This window comes from Cornus florida, unplaced genomic scaffold (genome assembly GCF_030987335.1).
Source record: "Cornus florida cultivar Cherokee Brave unplaced genomic scaffold, ASM3098733v1 CherokeeBrave_3.0.0_Hap2_Chr11, whole genome shotgun sequence".
NCBI lineage: Eukaryota > Viridiplantae > Streptophyta > Magnoliopsida > Cornales > Cornaceae > Cornus > Cornus florida.
In genome coordinates this window covers 44,649,517-44,658,893 of record NW_026775581.1, presented here as the reverse complement: position 1 = coordinate 44,658,893, position 9,377 = coordinate 44,649,517, and positions in this window count along the sequence as shown.

Below are 9,377 nucleotides of genomic sequence, written 5' to 3'. Positions count from 1 at the left end.
GAATCAATTAGAGAAGAGAAGGCAGAACTCCAGCGCCTTCTAGCTGATGAACAATCTGCTCGGATGGCCTTTGAAAGAAGAGCTCTGGACGAGCGTACCGCTCTGATCGACGCGATCAGCAGAGTGGGTGGTGGGATGCTGGCCCTTCACGCCCGGTTCTCAAGGGTCGGTGCTCTTAGGTATGCTCAAGGATTCCGGGAAGGTTTCGCCGACCGGGTTTCGGATGAGGGACAGACCAGCTCCACTCCGGATGAGGTAGACAAGGATCTGGGGATCGAACCTCTGGGGGTCTATGTCGACCCAGAACCTACCGAAGCGGAGCGTATATTTGATGAGTGCCAGGACATCGCATCCTCAAGGATCATCACAGCTCCTCCTACCGCTCTGCCACTGACCGCTCCCCAATCGTCAACCGTGGTTCCTTCTATAGCCGCTGCTGACGCTGAACCCCAGCCGAACGATTCAGTCATTCACCTTGATTCCCCACCTCATGAAGGTGAGGCGGCTGATGGGGCCGAGGAGGCGAGTCGGCACGACCAGGATGCTGTTGGTACTGAGGCGTCTAGCTAGGGCTCCTTCGAATTCTTCTATTTCATATCTTCTTGTAATGATGGACATCTCTCTTTTGTAAACTCAATGTTCAATATTAATGAAATGACAGAACTCTTTTTCCCTATGTGTTGTGCTCTATTCAACTTATCTTCAGTACATACATATCTTTTCTCTCTTTTTCTTTTATATTAGCTTTGTCGTGTGTTTGTTTACGGCAAGTGCCTGGCGCTCGGCTGGGATGCCACTTGCCACTTGGCTTTAAGCTTTTAGCAAGTGTCTGGCGTTCGGCTTATAGTGCCAGCTGCCACTTATCTTGCTCAAGTGCCTGGCGCTCGGCTAGAGTGCCACTTGCCACTTGGCTTTAAATTTTTAGCAAGTGTCTGGCGTTCGGCTTATAGTGCCAGCTGCCACTTATCTTGCTCAAGTGCCTGGCGCTCGGCTAGAATGCCACTTGCCACTTGGCTTTAAATTTTTAACAAGTGTCTGACGTTCGGCTTATAGTGCTAGCTGCCACTTATCTTGCTTAAGTGCCTGGCGCTCGGCTAGAATGCCACTTGCCACTTGGCTTTAAATTTTTAGCAAGTGTCTGGCGTTCGGCTTATAGTGCCAGCTGCCACTTATCTTGCTTAAGTGCCTGGCGCTCGGCTAGAATGCCACTTGCCACTTGGCTTTAAATTTTTAGCAAGTGTCTGGCGTTCGGCTTATAGTGCCAGCTGCCACTTATCTTGCTTAAGTGCCTGGCGCTCGGCTAGAATGCCACTTGCCACTTGGCTTTAAATTTTTATAGTAGACCGTTGGAAAAGAAAATTCTTTTTTGTAAATTCCAGTAACTTGCTCATTCATACGTATTTGATTGACAACAAATAACATCCAATTAAAGCCAGAACTTAGCTTTTATTGGTAGTACCTCTTCAGAGATGTGGCGTTCCAGGGCTTGCTGACCAACCTTCCCGCCATGGTTTCCAACGTATATGCCCCCTTGCCAATGACTTCTGCAATTCTGTATGGGCCTTCCCAGGGTGGCATCATTTTTTTGACCATCCCCACCTTTCTTTTCAGAACCAGATCGCCAGGGGCAAAATCCCTGTGTTTTACTCTCTTGTTGTGACTATTCGCCAGCACTTGCTGATACGATGCTAGCCTTATAGCCGCTGCGTCTCTCCTTTCGTCTATCATGTCGAGGTTCAATCTTAACATCTTGTCGTTCTGATCCCGACTCCATGCTAAGCTTCTGATAGTGGGGACTAAATGCTCAACCGGTATAACTGCTTCGGTACCATACGCCATTGCGAACGGGCTCTCCCCAGTCGGCCGCCTTGGGGTGGTTCTGTATTCCCACAGACGGCGCCAATTGAAGATGCAAGAAATTCCTTCTCCTCTTTCTCTCTCTAGAATTCTTACACCTCAACCCAAAAAGATCCCCCTCCATTTCATTCCATCTCCTATTTATAGATATTTACAAGATATTTACAAGATATTTACAAGATATTTACTAATTGCTGGATCTGGGCCTATTCCTTCGTAAGCCTTGGTCACCTTTGATGGGCTTACTCTCGTTCGGCCCATATGGCAGTGTCCTTCTATGGGCTGGCCCAGCTGTACGGACTGAATGCTATGTTTGCGAGTCGGATCTGGCCCATGTCATCCGGGGCCTCCTCAATATGCATCCCACATCCTAAGTCGGCTTAAACTTATATCTATAAGTTGTTAATTAAAACCTAATATACGTCGGCGTCCCAAAACTATATGAAAATAAAACCCTAGCACACATGTTTAAAACAAATAATCCACCTAAGCATCCAGATAAAAACACGTCCATTAAAACCAATAAATCAAAGAAGTAAATTTAATCACAATTAAACAATTAAATAAAACCAACCAACAAATAATTACAATTATCTAATAAAATAAAACAAATACATAATAACAAATAACCAATTAATTTAAAATAAATTCACACTAAATCAACTAAGCAAATAAACCATATAAGTCACATAATTAAATCAAAATGCTATAAAAACAAATTTAAATTTAAATTTCCTTTTTATCCTTTTGAAAAGTAGGGGTATTACATTCTTCCCCCCTAACAAAAGGAACTCCGTCCTCGGAATTCACGAAACTCTGAATTAATGTCTTTTTAAAATTCATTTCCTTTTTCGTGTGGTATAGCCTCTTTTAGATGAGCTCTACCAAATTCCCAACATAACTAACAATATACTAAGTTTCCCTATAAAAGAAATATAGCATAAATGTACAACTCCTAGGTTGTATCTATCAACAATCCAATCATACCCCTATTTAGCGAAGGGTAACAATCCCTATTTCTTCAAGTTCCATAGAACAAACCTATAAAATTCCTATGCATCCAGCGCTTAACAAGTTGGTAACGCTAAACAATAGGCTACTGCATAAACCAATAACCAAAATCCGTGAAGAGTCAATGCGATACGTGAAATTGACCTACCTCCAAAAGACAATGTTTTGCCATGATCACATATAATATCGTGATCCAATTTCCTATCTAGAGATGCGAAGCATAGTTGTTGCCCTAATACCTTCAAAACTCCATTGACATAGCAGTGTTTAACTCCTATACGAGATAACCACAGACTACGACTCCGTTATCAGTGCAATGTGGAACTTGACATAACATGCCAAAACAAACACCACCAACAGTGATGTCCACAATCGAACTTGCTTGATCCACGACTCCTAATTTCGATGGGAGTAAAATTCCAACCAATGTCGGTACTTCCTATCAACCATCCACTCCTGTGTAGTCTTACTTCCATGGTGATATAAGAAGTGGCTACAACCTCTAATAATATCCAAGTATCAATTCCCCACCGTATGTATGAAGAAGTAGGATTTAGCTTTTTGATCTAATCTATCTCTGATATGCCACCGTCCCATACCAGTGCATATAATGCATATGATCCACAAATGATACACACTCAAATGAACATCAAGTATATCCAGAAACCAGCATAATAGAAATCAGATATTATTACGATCCTATCATGCATCCAGTATATGATTATAATCATAAATCCTCCTTTTAAATTGTTAAAGTAATGATAAACAATTTAAATTATCCACATCCATACAATTGATCGAACATACATTTTAACAGTTCTTTAATTTTGCATAACTACGGTTTAATACATATATCATGACATTAGGCATTCTTTACAAAACCTAAAAATCATGCTCCAACAATTTAAACAGCTACAGTAAGTCATAGCATTTAAATTCTCCAAATCATCCATAAATTGATACCAAGATTAAACCATCCAGTCCAATAAATGATGCAATATAAAAATAATACATCAATTTAATCCACAGATAATATGATACACATCATACAGATAAGTATTACATTTATTTAAGTAATACCACAGTTTAAATAGCATGCAGCTAACTTACCCTCCAAGGTACTAACATACATCTTAGATAAACAAATATAACGTTTCATGAATATTGTTTAATCCGTTTAAACATTAATTTCAATTCTCAAAGCAATTAAATTTACTCTTCCATCTGATTTAAATAACATATAAGTTATTTAAATTTCCAAACCATCCACCTTCTTAGCATATATAAATATAAGATGCATTATGGGAACTTCCAAAGTCCATTAAACCCATTTAGATTAATTAAAATAGGTTTAGAAATAATTCTGGGCAATTAAAACCAACATCCAGGTCGCGGTCCAACTTAGCTGGCTGAGTTGCCAACTTAGTTGGCTGAGTTATTGCTGAAGTCGTCTTCTTCGTCTGTTCAGCCTCTGTAAACCCTAAAACTCCATAGTTAAAGCCTCTAAGTTTCAACCTAAGTCCCATACGTCCATACTAAATTATTTTAGATGTTTTAACATGCAAAGATTAAACTTAAACATTAATTGTGCATCAAGAATTTTCAGAATCATTCAAAACATGAATACGAAAAACAAAGCCATACATCCTCTATTTTAGTCCAACTAAGTATGCATAATTACTCAATTTTAGCATTCATTAAACCCCTGGAGTCTAACTAGGCATGCACTAAACACAGATTTAAGGGAAAGAGTAGAACAGAGACTTGCCTTTGAGACTTTGGATTAAAATCTCTAACTATCGTGTCTAGATTTTCAGGCAAGTCCTTCACCGATCAATCCCTCTGTTTCTCCTTGGTTCCACACACGTACAACCCCTTCAATCCTTCCTTGGTTCAACCGTAACCTAAGGCAAAACCCTAGACTTCCTCTCTGTATCTCTCTCTGTATTCCTCTCTATAACTCTCTGTTTTTTTTTCCACTACGTGAAATAAAGGTTCTGTCGTTTTAAACCCTAAGTTGACATATCATATAGTATTTATAGGCTTCAAATATCACCAAAACCTAATTCCTATACTAACCATAAGTCGGCTACAATGTGAGACATAAAACCCTAACTTACACAACGTAAAACAAATAAACTGTGGACACAAAACAATCCAATAATTAACTTAATTAAATAATTACCAATTTATCAAATAATATAATTAACCAATAAAATAAAACAAATAAATAATTTCAATTAATCAATTAATCTAAATAAGTCCAATGAACACAATTAGTCAAATAAGCACATAAGCACATAAGTCACTTAATTAAATAAGTTCCGGCAATAAAAATAAAAATAAAAAGTAAATTCCCATTTTATCCTTTTTAAAAGTAGGGGTATTATAGGTTTATTGATTTAAGCATGTATGATATGTATAAACCATGTATAGAAGGATTATATAATTTAGTAGTATACTAAATTCTAGTATTTGCACGTGTAGTGATATAGAACTCTTGTACAATTCCTATTGATTTGAATTGCTATATTTATGGTGGTATTAATTATATAATCTTATTGATAATAATTGTGATTATTTTAGAAGCTTATTGCTAAAATGTTAAGATTTAATGTATAAAGCTTGTTGTTGAGGCATGACTTAAATTGATAAGTTGATGGTATTGTTTTGCACATTATATCATGTTAAAGACTTGTCATTTATTATGCCATTCTAGACTTGGAACCCTAAGACATGGTTTGTATGGTTTCAAAATACTTGTGCATAGAAGGTGGTATATATGCCTTAATATTATGTATAAGTTTTGAACTTGATGTATTTTGGATTCTCTTGGGACATTGTTATAAGTGACATGGCTAGAGTTTGGCTCTAGTGCAGGAGGTATGAGTTCTCCCTAATTGAGATAGTGCGTACTAGGGTGGTCTTCCCAGTGGGTTAATGCCCGGAAAAACCATTGAGGTCTCGGCAGAATTCCGAGCTTAGATGTCCAAGGATTCCATTTTTTTTTTTTTTTGATTTCGCATTCAATTCCAAGTTGACAATCAATGTTTAAATTGTAACTTGTAATTTTGGTTTCATGCGATTTGATGTTGTTAAGTACATCTACTTTGATATGTGTTGCTAAGAGATATTTAAGTTAGCTTAAGATCATCCCTTAAAACACCTTGAACATAGACGTTAAGTGGAATGCTCCCTTGTATTCGTCTATATTGATCTTGCAATAATATTGAAACTTTAGGGTATACGCATATGCTTCTTCCTATGAGTAACTTGATTACTCACCCTAGTGGTTTGGGTTGTTTTTCAGGTAAGGAGACTATGTTCTTGGATGCTCATCACCCTTAGAGGCTTATGAGCAATTTGGAACATTTTTGTTAGTTAACATGCAAGTGCTTAGCATACTTAACTTTTGATGTTATATTTTTGCATACCATGGATGTATGGTATTTTTGAGGCTAATGTAGCTACCTTGATGTGTAATGATACCTAAGTACTTACTTTTGATATTATAAGCATGTATGTAAAGAGGCCAAGGGCCAAGCATGTTTACTTTAGTACTTGTGTTCATTTGGTACTAACTTTTGCTATAAAAATGTACTTTTACCAATTTTGGAGGTTTGGTGTATGAAAATCTTGTAATGAACATGTATGAGGCTAGGAGCCATTGTTTTACATTCAAATATGCATATGAAGTTTGTTGATATGTTCACATACTCAAATCTCATTGAAAATCACATTTAAACTTTCATTTTTGATCCATTACATGAGGGGATTTGAAGCATGGGTTGAATCTTTACACACTTGGCACATAGCAGGTCATACAGTAGCATTTCAAGGTGTTTCGGTCAACTAAAACTCTATTTCGGTCGACTGATGGCAATTGGAATCATCACATCTACTGTTCAGGGCCATTTCGGTCGACCGATGGCCTATTTTGGTCGACCGATGCTTCATTTCGGTCTACCGAACCAACCAACACTTATAAATAGTTTTCAGAAAAATTTCTGTCCAGTTTGGTTGACCGAAACTCTATTTCGGTCGACCGAAATAGCTTGAACTCGCACACAGCTTCCAGTTAGGTTTCAGCATTGATGATTTAACTTCAAAAGTCCATAACTTTTTCGTTTCTAATCCAAATGGGGTGATTCTTGAGCCTTAACTCAAGGATTTTGAGTCAGCTTTCCAATGGTACCAATCCCATCCTCAGATTCAAAACACAGTGAGGGATATTCATGTTTTAGTGAGGTAGGGTTAGTTTTCACCTAAACCGGAAAAGGGCATTTTGTGGGATTCTTGACCAATGTTCTTAGAACATCTTGGAATGTTGTAAAATAATTAGATTAGGTTGTATTCACCTTGTTTGACTTGTTTAGAGTTAATTTTCTCCTTTTATTTTTGAATTGACCGTTTTGTCCTTCATTATTGGATTTTGCCCGTTTTAACTCTAGTTTCCTCTTTTGCTCTCTTTAACTTCCGTGACCTCATGGAATGTCACATTGATGTATTAGGGATGGTTTTTATCTCAAAGGACTATGATTTCATCTTTTGTTTCTGCATTTCGAATCCGTTATCGAGTCAACTTTCGAGTTATCACTGACGCACCGGGTTAAAATACTTAAGCTGTCACAAATACAATAACTAAATTCCAATTAAGTCCTTTTTTAAAATTTCAATTAAGTCCTTTTAAAATTAGGGGTATTACAAAAACACCCTGTAGCTTTTAATCCAAAATACCCTAAATTTTCCCTTTATATAATAAGAGTATATTGGTAAAAAGAATATAAAAACTTTCATTCCCTTCCTCCCAATCAAACAAAAAAAAAGTATCGCTCTATTCATTCTTTCTACTATCTATTTCATTCAACCAAACAAAAAATGGGAAAGACGCCTTCCCTTCTCTAGAGATACCTCATTCATCCTTTCTCTTATCTTTTCCATTCACTCTTCCACTGCTCCAACCAAACGAAGCATAAGTTATTACCGCTCGTACCAATGGACAAGGGATCCTTTGGTATTTCCACCCCACCAAGAAAAAAACAATTGAACTACGTAGCATGGTTGTGTGTGTTTTTTAATTCCTAAACATGAAAGGTTATTCAAAAGTTAGGAATGACGAATTGATTTTGTTGAATATATAATATATTTTAAATTAAGAAATAAATACATATAAAATTAAAATTCAGGTTCGGATTTGGTTTAGGTTTAGGTTTCTGACATCTCAACTCAAGCACACTATTTAAATAAAATAGAGTAGTGATACTTGCACCAATTTGTTGCAGAAAGAAAATTACCTAACCGAATATTTCTGATTGGTTATTTATATATCATACAAGTAATTGGAGGGTCCCGCTCCCTTATTTGTTGTATGGATAATCAATTAAAAGAAGCAGGTCCGGCAATTAACTCAGAAATGTGATAAGTGTGCTAAGGTAGAATGTCATATATTAATGCTAAGGTGAAAAATAGTACCTAACTGAATATTTGTGATTGGTTCTTTATGCACAATACAAGTAAGTGGAAGCCCACCTCTTTATCACAAAACCAATTGGTGAGATATACTACCTCCTGAAAAAGTTGGTTGCTGATGTGGCAACTGAGTTCTGTAAGTTCTAGAGATGACAACGGGGGTGGTTTTGGGAGGGTGTATCCTACCCATTCCCCACAACTATTTAGAAACCCCCACCCCATCCCCGCCCAAAATCGCCTAAACAGAAGGCCTTTCCACCCCATCCCTGCCTCGTTTAACTTTTTACCCCCACGGGCACCCGCCCCTCCCAGTTTAGTTCCCGAATTTCTCTGCTTTTTTGTTAAATTTTTTTTCTTTCTCAAATACAATTATATAACTATTGAAAAAAATCATAAAAAATGGGCAATCAATAACTTAACATAAAATTTAAGGGTATGAGTGTTCTTAGCTTGTAGGGCTTTGCCGCTCTCGGTTGAGAAAGCAGCTAAGTATATAAACTAATATAATAAGGGTAATTTAGTAACTTACCTACCTAAACGGGGTGGGGCGATCTCCCACGTCCCAGCACAGGTTTTCATTAATAAAAATCATCTTAGCCTAAATAAGCTAAAGAGTAATGATACTTGCACCGATTTGTTGCACCGAATGTTTCTGATTGGTTATTTATACTTAGTACATATTAGTAGGGAAGTATCATTACTCTAAGGTAAATGGTCTCCCAAAATCGCTATAAACACTGCTATTGCCTTATTTTATAGTGTTTGGTTGTCGTAAAATATTTAGGAAAAAAAATATTTTTACACCTTATATATATACATATATATAATATTAATAATTATATATATAATATATAATTTCTCTGTCATATTTTGTAAAAATGAATACGGATAAGTAGTTGATAAACATAAATAATATTTTTCATATCTTTGCAAGTTCAACAAGGTAAATCTAATTGATTCAACAATTCGATTGAAAGGAAACAAGGCTGGCTTTATAATAGCGACACCAAAACCTACTCTTCTTTTTATTATTTCCCTAA